Source organism: Ambystoma mexicanum, chromosome 1q (genome assembly GCF_040938575.1).
Source record: "Ambystoma mexicanum isolate Mex_15411 chromosome 1q, UKY_AmexF1_1, whole genome shotgun sequence".
Classification (NCBI taxonomy): Eukaryota; Metazoa; Chordata; class Amphibia; order Caudata; family Ambystomatidae; genus Ambystoma; species Ambystoma mexicanum.
The window spans coordinates 1461435613-1461452887 of record NC_090922.1 but is presented as its reverse complement, the minus strand read 5'-3'; positions in this window follow the sequence as shown (position 1 = coordinate 1461452887).

Sequence of the window (17275 nt, the reverse complement as noted above, 5' to 3'; positions counted from 1 at the left end):
ACATATTATAAAATTAAAAAAGAAGCAAAATAAAAAAAGGGAAAAAGAAAAGTAAAAAGATCATACATTAATCATACTAAAAAATACTTTACCACTGCAGAGTGCGTAAAGCTACAGCTGCGCCAGAGTGTCCAATTTAAAAGCAAAAAAAGAAGAGATGCTTTTAGTGTTCCAAACCGTTATACAGGAAGATCTTCTTTATCTGCAATTTTCAAAAGATTTTTTGGATGAAAATCAGTAGCGCTAACATTTTGGTGGTTCTCCTCCCTTGACTCAGATGGTCCCAAAGTTCATTAGGAGGTCACTGAGGCAGTAAGGGGTTAACTGCGCCGGTAAAGGTGCCGGCGCCATTAACCCCGTAACGCCTCATTACGAGCTTCCCTTGCGGGTCCCGCTCTGGACGTCTGGTCAGACCAGACATCCTTTGCGGATCCCACGAGGGGACCAGCATGCTAACAACAGGCCCGTTATTAACGGGCCTGTTGTTAGCATGCTCCCCATTCCCCATGAGCCCTATGGGGGCTCAAATGGGAATGGGGATTGTCTGGGTCTGTGTTCTCTGAATGGGGAAATACTGGGGCCTCCAAAGTCGGAAGGGCCCGGTATTTCCCCATTCAGGGGCCATGGACCCGGACCCGAGTTTGGAGGCAGCCATGCCCTTATTAAGCCATGCCCTTATTAAGGGCATGGCTGCCTCCAAACTCGTAATGAGGCCCAATGTCATTGGATGCTGAAAGAGTGGACTCAAATGCCTCGTTCTCAGGTCATTAAGTGATCCACACTCAGTTGTTAAGTGTGCAAGAGTTTCCCGAGGATCTTGACAGAGCCAACAACCATAGTTACAAACCAGTTTTGGTTTCCGTCTCTCCGTAACTTCCCTCGTTGGGTAAATGTTAAAGCGGAATCTCATAAAGTCTTGCCTCAGAACCGGTGAAGGAAACTTGCTCAAATATCTAGGGAGATCTCCTCGTTTCCTACTGTCTCGGGATATTCCTCCCCCACTTTTCATTGATCAAATCTGTTCTCCTGTAGAGATCCAGTCTAGAGCGAATAGTTTTTTTCTTAACCAGGTCCAGTTTTGCAATTAGCAGCTCTTCCTTTAAAGCTACGTTTTTTCGGATTTTGACACATATGTTCCTCCATTTATTAAGCATCTTTTCACTGTTGTTAATCAAGGCCTTGTGCATTACCTCAAATCCACCCTCTCCTGGAGGATTTACGCACTTTCTCAAAAAGGACAATGATTTCCACACCATAGTGGTGTAAAGAGAGAATGTGCCCATCCCTCTTCTTATCACCTCTATCGGCAGAGATTTTGGCATGTTCAAAACTCATCTCCAAAAACATCCCTCCACTTGAGCCCAAACAGGCCCTGGGAGTTGCAATTGTGCTTCTGAGCCATAAGTTAATACAGGCATCACCTTTAATTCATAAAAGTTAATAACCGGTAATTGTGAGAATTTACTGGGTTTATGGTTAATAATTCTCACCTGATTAGCCAGGTTTTTTGATTTTAGTTTCACAATTGCTTCTCCGTGGCAGTCGGCCATGCTGGTGTTTAAAGTTAGTCCTAGGTACTGCACTGACTGTACCTCTGGGATTTTCTCCACCTGCAAGTGCCAATTTATCTTTAAGAGTCTAGGACCCCTTGAGTCACCAATCGTCAAGATTTTTGATTTCTTTGGATTTACTCTTAATGCATTTGCGTCCACATACGCAGACAGAGCGTTCAGTTGTCGCTGCAGCCCTATCTCAGTTTGATCAAGGATAAGGAGGTCATCCGCGTAAAGAAGTCTTCCCACTGATGTTCCAGCAATATTTGGAGGGAAGCATCTTGCATCCTCAAAAGCCTCCTCTACGTCGGATATATATAAATTGAAGGTGGCTGGTGCCAATCTGCATCCTTGTTTCATCCTCTTTGTGGTCTTAATTCCTCTTGACAGTGTTCCAGCTCTGTTAAGCCTTACTCTTATCGATGTTCCAGAGTGTAGTTGTTCCAATGCCTCTCTTAGATCTATCGGGCAGCCCCATGTTGTCAACTTCTTCCAGAGCAGGATTCTATCTATCGAGTCAAATGCATCCGCCAGATCTATTGAAGCGATGTAGATTTTATTGTGCCTGGTCGCTTTTGCCTTGCATTTGAACAAGTTTATTAGGAACAAATTCAAGGCTGTTCCCGTCCCCTTTTTGAAACCTGACTGCCAGTGATCTTGATGGTTATTTAACAATGACCATTTATTAAGGTGTTTCAAAAGGATTGCCGAGAACAATTGGCCCACTACGTCCAAGAAGGCGATAGGCATGTAGTTGGTAGGGTCAGACCTATCGCCCTTTTTATAGACTGTCACCACTATTGACGTAGTCCAAGATTTCGCAATGTTTTTGATCTTTTTGATTTCCTCAAATAGTAGTACCATAAAGTCTGCCCATTCCTCCGGATCCTTTTTTAGTATGGCATTTGTTAAGCCGTCGGGGCCTGGCGCCCTTGAGAAACTTGCTTTGTTTATAAGTGACAAAATCTTATCTTTGTCAAAGTCAACGCACCAGACTGAGTTAGAGGGATTTAAGATGGCATGACCTTCAATATCGAGCTAGAGAACAGACATGCTAAATGTTTTTTCCCATGTAGTGAATGAAACAGAGTTCTTGAGGATAGCCTCTTGAGGGGTAGTAGATGCATTTAAAAGCTTCCAGATCTCCACTGTGTTTTTAGTGGCTATTAGGCCCAACATTTTCTCACTGTCCATTTGATAGAGGCGGTACCAGTGGATTTTGAGCCAGTTATTAAAAGATTGTTTATCACGTCTTATGACTTCTCTTAGTTCAGGTGAATTTCCTTTTCTGTATTGTCGAGAAAGTCTTTTCAAGGCCTTTTTCCTATCTGCAATCTCCGGGTTGTAAGTGTGTTGTCTCGTAAATACCTGTTTCAACCCTATGGCTCTTTTGATCTGGAATGCTTTAAGAGCCAGGGGATATTGAAGCAGCGTTAACAGTTTTCGAGATTCATCTTTGCTATTGCCTGTTGCCAAGAGGCGAGTCAGCCCCTTGATAACAGTTGATGATATTCTTAGCCGATTAAGGCCAGGCGTAACCTCAATACTCGCGGTGTAGTGTGGATGCAGAGCTCCCCCTGCTCTCCACTTACTTTCAGGCCTCCCCATCTCTAACAAGTTGTGGTCACTATTTACACAGGTGATAACTTCTAAGTGACTCAGCTGTCCCAAAAGTGTCTCTGAAGCAAAAGCATAGCCTAGAATTTTCGACTGGAGTCCTCTCTTCCAGGTGGCTTTTGGTGAAATGTCACCCTTTAAACTACCATTCATTAGATTGATGTTTCTTTCTTATTTTCCCGGGCTTCTCTCAGCCGCAGGCCACTAAGAATCATTGGATTCGCGTTTTTTGGTGTGTTGGTTATCAGCTCCTGCATGGAGTTAAAACATTCTATATTTAAATCTCCACACACTAATATGTCTATGTTGTTGCAGTTGACTCTGGTCTCATCTGTATAATTGGTAACAGTGTCCACAAGGTTCTCTGCCAATGACGAGGCGGGGTTCCAGTAAAGGTTGCATATTAAAAGGTACCATTTTTTCCAACAATACTAGTTGCACAAGTGGTGAAGGGTTCTGTGAAGAACACTTAGTTCATCCATTAGTTCTTTTGCTGGCGATGATCAACCCTGCCGTTGGTCTTCCCTTCACTCCTTTCATGGCTGGATTCAGAAAAAGTGTTTGAGCTGACCACTTCTATGTCGTCTGAATAGGTCGACAAGTTTACTATTGTCTCATCAATGTTGCTCTCATGGGCCGTTACGTGATCTAGAATTTGGGGATGTATAGTGTGGGGAGTGACCCCACGCTGAGTTCCTTCAGCATCTTTCTTGTCCTGGATCTTGTATGAGGATCTATCAAAAATCGCTGGTTCATCCGGCATGGTGATATGGTGGATTATGGGCCCAGGTTTCATTTTAGACCCCTTCTTGCTGGCGACTATTTTTGCTCTTGTTTTTGTTTGTTCCCTTTGGAACTTGACTGGTAGTTTTTTCCCCCATGTTTTTTCTCTTGTTCCAGTTTCTTCCTAAATGCCAATCTCTTGGTCTGCGGAGAGTCCACGTTTTGAACTAAATCTTTGTCCTCCTCGCCCAGTTTACTAAAGATCTGGAAGATCTTAGGTGACAACTGTGATGTCGGTAACTGGTCTTGGTTCCTATCCATCTGAGACAAGGATCCGCCAGTTTCCTGTATTTCTTCAGGCGTGGTCCCGTTGGAGGATATGATATGGCATTTATAACGCACCTATACACAAGTGTTTCAAGGCGCGACGAGGCAAGGGGGGGGACAAAGGGAAGACAGACAACGATCATACTAGTCCAGGTGTCATTCAGATCGCACAAGTGCATGGGAAGGGGGCAGGGACAGTGCAGTACATGGGAATAGATAATAACAATAGGTAAGTACGGCCAGCATGTGGCAAGTGCCTGGGGATGTGCAGACACCAGGTATCAGGAGCGGGTAGGGGGACTGTAGGGATACAGAAACAGTCCCTAAGTGTATAGGTTTGCAGGCAGGCAGTGAGGGTGTGTGACGCTGGTGGGGGAGGGACCTGGGCCCGAGATCAGAGGGTGTCCAGGTAGCCAGTGCAGTTTCGGTTACAGCCAGGAGGTCAGCAAAGGAGAGGAGGAGAAAAAGCAGAAGCAAAGAGAAAGGTTTGAGGTGCTTCTGGAACTAGAGATGGTTCTCCTCAAGTTTAAGGGAGGCAGGGAGGCTGTTCCAGAGGGAGGCACCAGCCGAAGAAAGAGATCTCCCACCAACTCGTTGCTTGGAGAAGCGACTGTCCCTGAGGGAGTTGGAGGCGGATGAGCAAAGGGTTTGAGAAGGAAGATATTTAGGAAGAGAGTGTTGAAGGTATTAAGGTCTCAGGCCCCAGAAGGCCTTGTGGACGATGCAGAGGGTTTTGAACTTAATCCTCGCAGCCACTCGGAGCCAGTGCAGAGATTTCAGTCCTGGAGAGATACAGTCGCTGGGCTTGAGGCAAGGACAAGTCTCGTAGTCCTGTTCTGGATAAGTTGCAGAGGGCGGAGAGTAGAAGCAGGCAGTTTTAGAAAGAGGCTGTTGCAATAGTCCAGCCCAGAGAGAACCAGAGCTCTGGAGACAGTGAGCTTCTTGGGGAAGGAGAGGAAAGGAAGAATGCCTCTGAGGAGGTGTAGCTGGTAGTGTGACTTCTTAGAGACGTCAGAGATGTGAGGAGTGAAGGAGAGTGTGGAGTCGAAGATGACACCAAGGTTTTTTGCCGTGCAGGTGGGAGCAGGAAGAGGGCCAAGAGAGGCTGGCCAGAGAGCTACAGGAAAGGGGGAGCAGGTGTGCCGATGAGGAGAATCTCAGTCTTACTGAAATTAAGGCAGAGGTCATTGGCGGCACACCACTCCCGGATAGCAGACAGACAGTCAGAGATGAGGGAAGGAAAGGAGGAGGCAGAGGGTACCCTGAAAGTGAGCTGGGTGTCATCCGCATAGCACTGACAGTTGGAGCAGAGAGCAGCGATGCGGTGGGCAAGGAGTGCCAAGTATTGGTTGAACAGCCAGGGAGAGACCCTTGGGGGACACCACAGGTAGAGAAGAAGATAGCGGAGAGGAAGGACCCAAGTTGGACCTGGGCGGGTCGGTCAGAGAGGATAGAAGTCAGCCACGCCATAACTTACCACTCTCCTCACCATCAGTTTCGTTGATGTCAATTACTTTTATGTCATCATGTTTGTCACAATTTAAAACAGTGTTTTGCACTTCTCGTGGCTTCTTGTAACCTAAGTTATCCCCTGTCAGAGGCGCCAGCAGAACAGAAGTGTCCTTACTTTTGTTCTCCCAAACTACAGAATTATTTGGATGTGTGTTTGAGAACAATCTTTCAGAACGTATTCTCTCTTTATCTGCAATGATAGGTTCCAGTATACTTTTTAAGATGTTGGTGGTCTGCTCTTTATTTTTGTCCAGAGTGTTTTGTATGGCGGTAATAAATCCCTCCACGTAAATCATCTTACAGTGCAGCATTGCAATTACTGTAGTTTGATCTTTAATGTGGTCATTTAGGGTCTCTATCAGCTTCATAAAGGGGGCCATCATTAAGGAGAAAGCTGTAATCAGTTTTGGATCAATCGTATTCAACGTGTTTGCTTCATCCTTGCAGTGTTCCACCTGCGAGGCAATTAGGTCCATTAGTAAGTCCTCGTCCAGTGAATATGTTGGAGCTTCTTCCATAATAGTCCTTTGACGTTTAATTGAATGTGTCTTCCTCTTCAGTTCCGCAGCTTCAGTACAGTGCTGCTCAAAATTAATGTTAGCTAGTGGAGGAGCTGGTTGAACTGGAAGGTTTGCCCTGAGAACAGCCCTGTTGGCTGTTCTGCTGGGATTAGCGTCTCGCACAAATTTACTGGTGCAACTGCCCCTGTTGAACCAGGGCCACTTCCATTTTTGGAGTTTCTACTATTCTTTAGTGGCTTTTGGGCAGTGTTCTGGATGTTCACCGCTCCCTTTGATGTTTGCCAATCCCACTCTTGTGGTACATCAGTTCTGTTATAGTGGAACCTTTGGTTCCCTTTCAACAAGACCGGAGTAATTCCCCTAGGTTTCCAAGCTCTTGATGAGGTGTTAAGAGAAGGGGAAATATGCAAAACATTTTTTACTTTAGATCCAAATGAGTACGTACAGTTCAAATTGTCTCCCGGCTCATCCTCCAGAACGTCATGTAGTTCCACCTCAAGTCCCAGCAAGTTCTGGAGAGAAAGACCTGTCGGTAGCAGTGTCAATGTTTTACTGGTTAAGGCCTTTACCTTTACCTTAGAAGGAGAGCTGGAACCCACCATTTTCTACTAGTGCCTGTTAAAATATTGCTGTTCATTGTATTCAGAGCCGTTGCGGGGTCAGTTGTTTCATTGAGTGATATGACAGGCCCTATTATATTTTGATCTGCAGAAGTGAGGTCTTTCTGAAGAATGTTTTAGTGTGAGGCTGTTTTATGAACAATTTCCACGGTGGGGATCAAGGGACATCCTGTAGGTAAAAGGGCGTTTAAATGCTCCTGGATGAAATCTGGAGGAGGGTCAACAACTTCTTTACTCTTTTTACCCTCATCCTCCTTATCTTCCAGAGTCTCATTCGTAAGACTTTTCCTACTTCGAGCCCCCGTTCTATTTCCAACTCCACCCCGAAATTTCTTCTTAATGTGGTAAATAACTATTTGTTTTATTTATTTATTTCTCAAGTGGCGTAAGTATAAGGGTAAGAGGTAAGAGTAACTTCAAAACACCCCAAGGGGTTTACTCACGCTCACTCACCCGAATCTGCACTAGCTCTGTGCCTCTCAGCTCCATGTGAATCTGCCGAGCCAACTGCCGACTGCAGCAAGCTCCAGCCGCGACTCCCAGCCCTTACCCGTGGCCTGCGACCCCCCTCGGTGACCCCATCAGCAGTGGGGCTGTCACCGCGGGGCTATCACTCAGTCAGCTCACATGGCATGGCACAGGCACGGCAAAAACATTTCTGAGAGCAGACTGAGCTCCTTTCTCCTCTCTCGCTCACAGGTCTCACTCTCGATCCTCGCTACAGCCGCAGGCGTCTCACACGTCAAGCCGCACCTCTCAGTAACAGTAAACAGGAAGCAAGAAACAGAGGCTGCTTCGGATGAAAAGATCACCTTGACCATCTATTCCGATTCGGTGAGCGTCACTACAAAAGTGCACACAGGTCTCGCACCTTGGAAGTGGAGGGGGTTCAGGAGTGCTGACGGGACCCCAGTTCAACATGTCTCATTATTAAGTAGGCTCATTTTCAAAACCACCCGTACTGCCAGTCATAAAATAAGCTACCCACACCAACAAGACGGACCTCAGAAACGCTGCTGTAGATGCAGTGCCAAAATAGCTACATACCTTCCAGTACCAACCAGCAAAATACCCTTTGTTGACACCCAATATTGAGCAACCCCCTGTCCCCTATAATGCACTGCCAACTGCAAAAATTATGGATTTACAGAGACAAGCACCTGAGGAGGAAAATCAACTATGGATAAAGAGAGGGTGTAAACAATCCCCTACTGATTTATTATGGAGACAGGAGGTGATGGGGAACGCAGTTATGCAACATGAATTACTGATGGTAGCATTTGGCCAGCTTCATCATCCATCCCATGTTTCTAAGCAGCACATCACTGCGGACATCCAGGAAGACTGGTTTGTTCCAAATCTCCAGGAGCATTTAGCAAATTTGGTTATCTACCGTATCACGTGTCAGAGTTACAGCACGGGAATGATACTACAAACAATAAGTGGCACTCTGCCACGTCCTGCTGGGCAATTCCGCGAGTTGCATATCGACTACATGGATATGAGTGAGAGGTGCAAGGGCTCCCGATATTTGATCGTTGTCATCTTCGCCTTTTCCCGATGGGTGGAGGCGGGACCTTGAGCACAGATGCCAAATGTACAGCAAATTGTATTTAGTGCGCAAGGTTTTTCCTCGTTGGGCTGTGTGTGATGTACTAAGGTCAGACAACAGCACACACTTTTTTTTTTACAATTGTTTAAACAAATTACAACATTGCTTGGCATTAAATGTCAAATGTGCACCATTTACCAACCCCTGGCCAATGGAGTTGTGGAGAGGATCAATGGCCTACTGACGAGTAGACTCTCCAAGCTTTGTATTATGTTAAAAATAAATGGGTTCTCTGCTTGGCATTGCCACGTTTCAATTTAGGTACACAGCCTTGCAAAGACCACCACTTATCACCCCGTGAGGTGGTCACTGGCTGTCGCATACTGTGAGAAACCCGAAGGTGTCCAGGTGGCTAGGGCACAGCCATCGCTATTGGATCCAGTTCCTGGGGGTGGACCAGTGGGGGAGGATCACCTGGGTGAAGGGTCTTCGGGAGAGGAAGTTGGACACCCAGGGCTGAGATGTGGTATTCCGTTCCCGGTAACACCTTTTCCCCATCCTACCCTGTAGGATATTTAGAAGCTCTACCCCTCGCCCCCCACTTTTCCCACACAAACTCTTTTTTGTAAACACATTTTATTGGCATTTAATTGTAATTGTTACAGTAGGCAGTAATCAGCAAGCAGTTGAGTAAAACGTTTTGGCTATACTAGTGTCGTGCACCAAAACATAACAGTAATAAAGCTTTTGAGGTTGTGGGCTGCAAGGTAGCATGCTGGGACATGCGCTGTACTGTGATAGGGTTTGTGCAGCGTTGTAAGCAAGGTAACTGCTGCATGCTGAAGCACAGTCCTCTGCCCCATGCTGCTGCAATACCTTTCCCTTGCATGGAGAATTGTGTACCAACTCTTAACATTGAACTTTTTAACCCCCAACAAGCTAACCCTTCCCTCCTCCCCCCCAACTGAGAGTTGCATCTGAAGTGATCCGTGATGTAGGTCCCTGCCTGGCCTGCTCCATGGCTTAGGCGTGGTGTGACTTTGCCCGGTAGACCTGGCATCTTGTGTGCTGTATGTTATGGCATAGTGAGTTGGTGGTCATATGGTGCTAGTCCGACCCAGTTCATGTAGGCGTCTGTGGCCTCCTTAGACGTACTGCTCAATGAGGCCACTGAATTTAGTGACTCTGGAGGGGTTCGAGATTTGACCTCTGGCCATGGCCACCAGTTCGAGTCTGCATGATTTCGTTAGTAATTCTGTGACGTCAAATTGTGTGGGGAGGGGGGACTTGGCTTTCCAGTGGATAATTAGTGTTTTTCTTGCCATAAATAGGATTATACCGAGTCTGCGGTTAGTGTGTCTTTATGCCAATAATCTGCCCCTAATCCCAATAGCATTTCCTGGGGCGTGAATGAAACTGTGGCACCATCTATTCTCTCTATCTGATGGCGGACTCCCTTCCAGTACTGGATGAGTTTAGGGCAGTGCCAAAAGATGTGGCTTGTCGTGCCTAGTGATCCACAGTCCCTCCAGCCTTTGTTAGTGTGTGCAATTCCCATTTGATATAGTGTAGTGGGGGTATAGTATACCCGTTGTATAATTTTGTATTTTATCTCTCTGTTCTTGAGGTTAAAGGATATAAGGGGAATGTCCGCGTAACTTTCTAGGATATCTGAGATCTCAATCCGAGAGCTCAAGTCTTCGGTCCAGGCGTGTGCTAGGGATTGGTTGCGTCCCAGATTGTTTGGTATCGCCATCTGGTAGAAAGTGCGCAGGCAGGGGAAAACATTCAAGTGGTGCTCCATTTCCGCCTCGCAGAGGGCCGGGGTAGGTGCTTGTGGTAGCTGTGTGGTGTATTGGCAAATGACGCTGCTGAGTGTGTGGTACGTGAGCCATTCACCGACATTTAGCCCCAGTTTGAGGTGTGCGTCTTGGAACGCCTGTAGTCGTCCCTCGTCGCTTATGTCCATTATTATTAGGTGGGCCCATTCCGTGTCTTGATTAAGATGGATTATTTTTTTGGCTAGTCCGTTTGTGAGAATCACCCTGATGCTGGACCACAGGGGTGATAGGCTGGTTTGGATCCCGATGACATTGTTGTAAAGTGGGGCCAATTATTGGATGCTTCTTTATGGCTGGGGGAGCAATTTGGGAGGGGTGGCCAAAATTTCGATTGGATTGAGGGGTTTCATTAAATCGACCTCCATTGCCCCCTAGCTGGAGACGTCAGTGTGGTCTAGCCAGCGCTTCGCCCAAATAAACACTTTCTTACATGGTAACAGACAACATACCAACACCGGAGCCATTTACCTAACATGTCCTAACACACGGGTCAGGCAGAGTCAGGCAATTGGCAGAAATCACGCACACTTGACAGCCCTTTACCTTCCCCACAGGGATAAAAGACAGAGCACGAAAGCACACTTCGAGCAAGGCAATATGCACGAGGAGACAGCGAAACCAAACCAGCAGTTCAAACCGAGAAGAAAGACAGCGAGACTTAGAAGGATGACGAAGGGGGAATTACCCTTGCCCTTTGCAACTCAAACCCGCAAACCCTCCGAAAGGGAAATCATAAGACCGGGAATTACATCTTGCATGCGGAGCAGCAGATGTCAACAGTACACGGGGTACACCCGCATTGATAACGCAGGCAGAGAGGCAAGCTGGCTACTATGGTACTATACTTGACTCCAGAGATCAAAGAAACCAATAGGTTCAGCACAGTGGGTGAGTCGGAGGACGCTGATAGAAAACTGGACTGTGTTGAGCCCAAGGTTGCAAGTAGCAACATTTTGAACACAAGGAATTTGGAATAGAAAGAACTTGTGTTTGCGTTTGAACTTTAAAGAAAGCCCAGTTGTCAAATCCCTTGTACAATCGAAAGTCTCTGAGCCATTGCCAGAGAAAAGCTAGGAGAAGGGAACCCTGCTTACCGATAAGATTGTGAACTGTGGAATGAGGCAAGTGTGAACTCGACAGAGGGATGCCGAAAGAAAGCTAGGAGAAGGAAATCCCTGCTTTCTGATGAAAATGAGCAACTCATGAACTGTGTTAAAAAAAGTACATGAACTGTGTTAAAGAAAGGCCATAGTGAACCTGCTGGAGGGAGGCTCAAGTTGACAGGATGAGATAAAACAGAGTAAACTGTGAACAGTATGTTAAAGTGGCTATAAGAACCCAACGGAGCGATGCCAAGGGAAGAGCCAACAAAAGTGAATGCCGTAATGTGGTAAAGCAAATTGAATTGTGTATTGGACAAGAGTGAACCCGGCCGAGCGTTGTCCACAAGGAGAAGTTGTTCAAAAGGACATTAAGACTCTACAAAATTACAAGCTACATTTGAAAGGCCGTAGTGAACCCGACAGAGTAAGGATGCAGGGAAGCCCAAGTAGCAAGGAGGTTCTGAGCCCAGCAGAGGAAGATCATAGGGGCGAAGAGCAATCGCTCAGGTTCAAAACCACTGAAGGAACTTTTGTTTGTTTGTCGTTATGAATCAGCAAGCCTTCTAAGGCAAGGTAATTTTTCAGGAAGGAGACTTAGCCTAAGAAGGTTTTGATATTGTTGAAATGGAATTGTGTACCTCGTGCTGCCGAGGTCCAGGAGTGTGCTGTCCTCAGAAGTCCCACCTTGTCCCATGCTTAAAACATGGGGATGGGAGACCCAGCCATACCAGCCTGACTTTTCATTTGGTGAACACTTCTTTCTTTTCTGGTGAACATTATCCCACACTCTCTTTGTAATTTAGCAGTAAGAATTGGCAATAGTGGTTTTTTAGTATAGCCCCACTTTTCTTTTTGACAAGATGCCACTAGGACTGCCTTATTTTTATTTGATGGTTGTAGTCTGCTCCAATCTTAGTTTTAGGTTTAGATTAGGTATTTATCTCACCCATTATAAAGTTCAATAAACACACTTGTGTCTGTCTTTACTGTTGCCACCATGAGTTCCTTACAATACGCACACCCCTGTCTCGTGTTAGGAACGCATCAGAAGCACATAGGGCAGCATCTGTGTTAAGAGAAGAATTTAACAACTACTTGACCACCTAAACATGGGCCATTAAATGTGTTTCTTGGCACATTGCCCAACCCCGATCAGAAGAAACACTGGGCACCGAAGCTGCTGCACCACATGATTCCTCACCTACTGAACCCTAACTTCCAGGGAAACTGGTCGACGTGCGTAATTTCGTCTGCAGGTGGTACGACCACAGGTATAACGGGCCCTACCAAGTTGTCTTTTCTACTCCCCTTGCTGTAAAAGTAAAGGAGCTCTGCTACTGGATTCACTTTGTGCCTCCCAATGATGCAATGAATAGGAGACTTACACACCCTGGGAGAGCGCATGATAAAAGAAGCTGGAATACAAGGTGAAGATTGTACCTTCAGCCAGGGTCCAGGGATGAGTTCCTCTTGCTACTCCTTGCAAAGCCTTCAGATGATTTGCCAAAAGATGGGCTCAGCCTTCTTTTAAAGCCAAATGGGCCACAGTGATTGGTGCCAACAATCTCCTGTATGCGTTGGGTCATAACCAATGTGCTTTGCAACAGAAAAGGTAAAGGGGTTAAAACATGTAATACTAAGTCCCATTTTCCTGTCTGTTGTGGATCAAAGGTTCTATCAGGTTAATGGAGCTCTCTGTGGTCCGGATTAAAGTGTCAGGTCTCCCTTGAACCTGCAGCAAGACCAGAATTTCTGTTCTGTCAAACCACACACTTCTACCTTCTGAATGGGGTCTCACAGCGGGGATGACTACTGTAAACACATAGCCCCGGTTATGGCATTTCCCTGTCAATCAATACTGAAGGTGGGAGTTGGCATCAGGTTGAGTGCATATGAAAGGGTGTTGGGGGATTCCTGTCTCCTTTGTTAGTCTTTGCAGCCAGGCCCCACGTGGGCCTGTTTGAATTAAACTCTGATTAGTATGGGAATGCTTCCACCAGCTACATGGCTTACCAAAAAGACAGGCGGATCCATGCAGCCTTTGGGGGTCATTACGAGTATGGCGGTAGGGGCTTAATGGCACCGTTAAGAATGGCGGTGTTGTTAAGCCCCTACCGCCATATTCCGAGGTCCCTTAGCGGGTCCCAGCAGGAACGGCCGGTCTGACCAGCCGTTCTTTGCGGGACCCGCTAAGGGAACTTGGAGCTAATAACGGGCCCGCATAGGTCGGAATGTCACTGTAAGTCCCCATTCAGTGACACCAGACCCGGACCCAGGTTTGGAGGCAGCCATGGCGCTAATAGCTGCCTTCAAACTCATAATGACCCCCTTTGTCATTAATTAGGCTGGCCATAGCCAGGGGAAAGTTTGGCACTCCCTCTCGTGAGAAGACATAGGGGGTCATTAGTAAGGGGTTAATTGTGCCGCAATGGTTCCGGTGCCGTTAACCCCTTACCCCCGCATTACGAGGTCCTTTAGCGGGTCCCACTAAGGGCGGCTGGTTTTACCTATGGGGGCTCGAATGGGAATGGGGTTGGGTTCCCTGAATGGGGAAATACCTGGTCCTCCAAGGTTGGAATGGCCCGGTAATTCCCCATTCAGGGAACCCGGACCCGGTATGCGGTAAGGGGGTAGCCATGGCGCTAATAGCACCATGGCTACCTCCAACCTCGTAATGACCCCCATAGTGTACTCCTGGCTGTTATATACCAACGTAATATGACAGAAGGGACTGCGCCTGTAGGCTATGTCCACCCAGGTCTATATATATGTCGTGCAGTAAGCATAGGAAAATGTGTGCGGATTACCCCCACACATTTTCCGTAGGTTGATCTACCATCATTCAATTTCATTTAAAAGTTCAAAAAAGCCAGGCGAGGGCCCACCCACCGTGCGGATGGTCAAATTCCTCACACCCTCTACTTCTAACATATGCTGAGACTAAACGATCTACTCCCTCTGTTGCACCCCTGGTTGATTGTAGATCCCTTGCTGCCAAATTGAACACCCTTACCCTCCCCAGTTGTTAGCCAAACGCTCCTTTGTATTGATCCCTTCCGATCTGCCTCCCTCGCTGTGTACTTCCCCTTAGGATTTGTAAGTGCTCTGTTATTTCCCGAAGCTAGGTCCATAGTCAATAAATACTCTGATAATATTCCATATGTAAATTATTATGAAGCACTTTCCTCTTTCATAAAGTAGCAAAGACGAATCTACAGCAGGGACATCACAGCTACTTAAGTCGCCCCATGTCCCCATTTGTCTCATTTTCCTCAGCGACCCCTGGGTGGGCAGGAGCCCAGCCCATACCGTCCCCGGAGCATCAGGAAATCGATCCAGACGTCGGCACTGAGAGTGCATCGGGGGTAAGGTGGCGGGGGGTAGGTGGCGAGATTGTGCATTTGGCACGGTTCACCTCAGCCCCACAGACCTGTAAGCTCATCTAGCTTCCCCTGCACACCGTTTGCTGCCACTCATTTGTTTCGTCTCAACTTGCATGCCGTAGACACGGGGATCTGCTTAAAATGGCAGCCGGCATAGTTGTTGATTGAGTTGCCCAGCAACAAGCAGCAGACGAGCCTTGCTGCCCATTGGCCGAACCCAGCTACTTCCTACTCACTGCACCGCCGGAAGGCGGCAGCCGGCCCTCCCACAAAGGCACCCCAATAAGGCACAGGCCTGTCTGTGCTCTTTCCCCATTTCCTCAGCGACCCCTGGGTGGGCAGGAGCCCAGCCCATACCATCCCCGGAGCATCAGGAAATAGATCCAGACGTCTGCACCGAGCGTGCATCAGGGGTTAGGTGGCAAGATTGTACATTTGGCACTGTTCACCTCGACCCCACAGCCCTGTAAGCTCATCTAGCTTCCCCTGTGCACCAATTGGTGCCACTCATTTGTTTCGTCTCAACTTGCGTGCCGTAGACACAGGGATCTGCTTAAAATGGCGGCCGGCACAGTTGTTGATTGAGTTGTCGAGCAACAAGCAGCAGACGAGCCTTGCTGCCCATTGGCCGAACCCAGCTACTCCCTACTCACTGCACCGCCAGAAGGCAGCAGCCGGTCCTCCCACGAAGGCACCCCAATAAGGCACATGCCTGTCTGTGCCTCGTCTAGGCCGGTTTATCCGGAGACCATGCTCCTAAATATACTCCCGGCATACGTCAACCTAACCCTATCTTTCACTACTCGAACCTTTGCAAATAGTGCTACTGCATTCCCATTGACTTGCTGACTCTGCAATCTGCAACTTTGGCGCTAGATCCTGGGCTACTGGTAAGCACATAACCTCATGTGCTACCACCTAAGACCGTGTATGCCTTTTTGAGCTATTCCCATTCATGCTATTATTCATGACCTTAATGTTTATTTATTTTATTTTTTTCACCAGTCACTCGTGGTTTACCCTGTACACTGCTCCTACTGAATTTCCTGCTTCCGTTGTGGCTCCACCGATAAAATTCCCCCATGTGCATGTCAGCTCCTATCCTCACGCCGCCCTTATCTCACTATGCCTATTGTGTTATTGTTCTGCACCAATCTCCGACCTATGCAACCTCATAGCCTAACGTGTTGTCAGCTTAATTAACCAACTACTTCTAAAAGCTGAGGGACCGCCACACTCACTACCTGATTGTGGCGACCCTGTCTTGTTCTACACCAGACTGTATCTCCCTCGTCAGCCTAGTAATGCGACCAATTTGCTCATTATCGCTTCTAAGCCTGCCTGAATGCCTCATCAATATTACTAAACTGCCCCCAATTGTACTTTGATAAGCAGTACTTGACTACAGTTAAACCATACTACCCATAAATATACTTGCTTTTTGAGTCACCTGCCTTGGGCACCGGACCCCTTATTAATTCACTTGCCTACTATGCCCTCCTTACATTGAGGCTCCAACTTCTGTAAGAAACAATATAACTACTGCTACTGCATTTGTTACTTACCTGAGACCCTTTGGTCGCCTGCCACTGCATTTTGCTACTTACCTGAGACCCTTTGGTCGCCTTCCACTGCATTTTGTTACTTACCTAAGACCCTTTGGTCGCCTGCCACTGCATTTTGTTACTTACCTGAGACCCTCTGGTCGCCTGCCACTGCATTTTGTTACTTACCTAAGACCCTTAGGTCACCAGCCACTGCATTCTCCACTACTACCCATGATGTGCCATAACAAGACCCAGATAGCATCTCTGTTGTGCCTTACCATATTCAGCATCACCATCATTATGTCTTCCATTAAATATGCACCATGTCCCACCATGGATAGAAACAACAGACTTCGAGCTAGACTACCCTGCCTTTATGAGCCTATTTGTCATAGCAACAAAGCCTCTAACCCCCATCATAAACCCACTTCACGGCTCACCGAGCCACATCCCAACCTAACTATACCCTGCAACAATACTACTAAACCCAAACTCATTCCTATAAAAATTCAAAAAATACCTAATGTAACCATACTATTTAGTGCATTGATCAATGCCAGGTCCTTAGTGGCCCACGCCACTGAAATAGCAGACACCCTATCATCCGATAACCTTGACCTTTTGGCAGTCACTGAATCATGGCTGCACAAAGCTGCAGGTCCAGCACTCTCCCTAGCCATCCCTGAAAACGACCAATTACTCAGAATGGATAGATCTAACAGAAAAGCAGGGGGTTTAGCCATCATAGCTAAAACTAACCTTGCTATTAGACTACAAGCTTCCTCTCCTCTCAAATCATGCAAACTCCTCATAGCCAAATTGCCCATCTCGAACTGCCACACACTAACAATTTACCTAATATACAGGCCACCTGGCCCTAATGGGACCTTCGAAGAGGATCTATCCAGCCTCCTAGCTAATAACACCAAAGACTTGTCACAAATCTTATTACTAGGCGACCTCAACCTAGGATTTA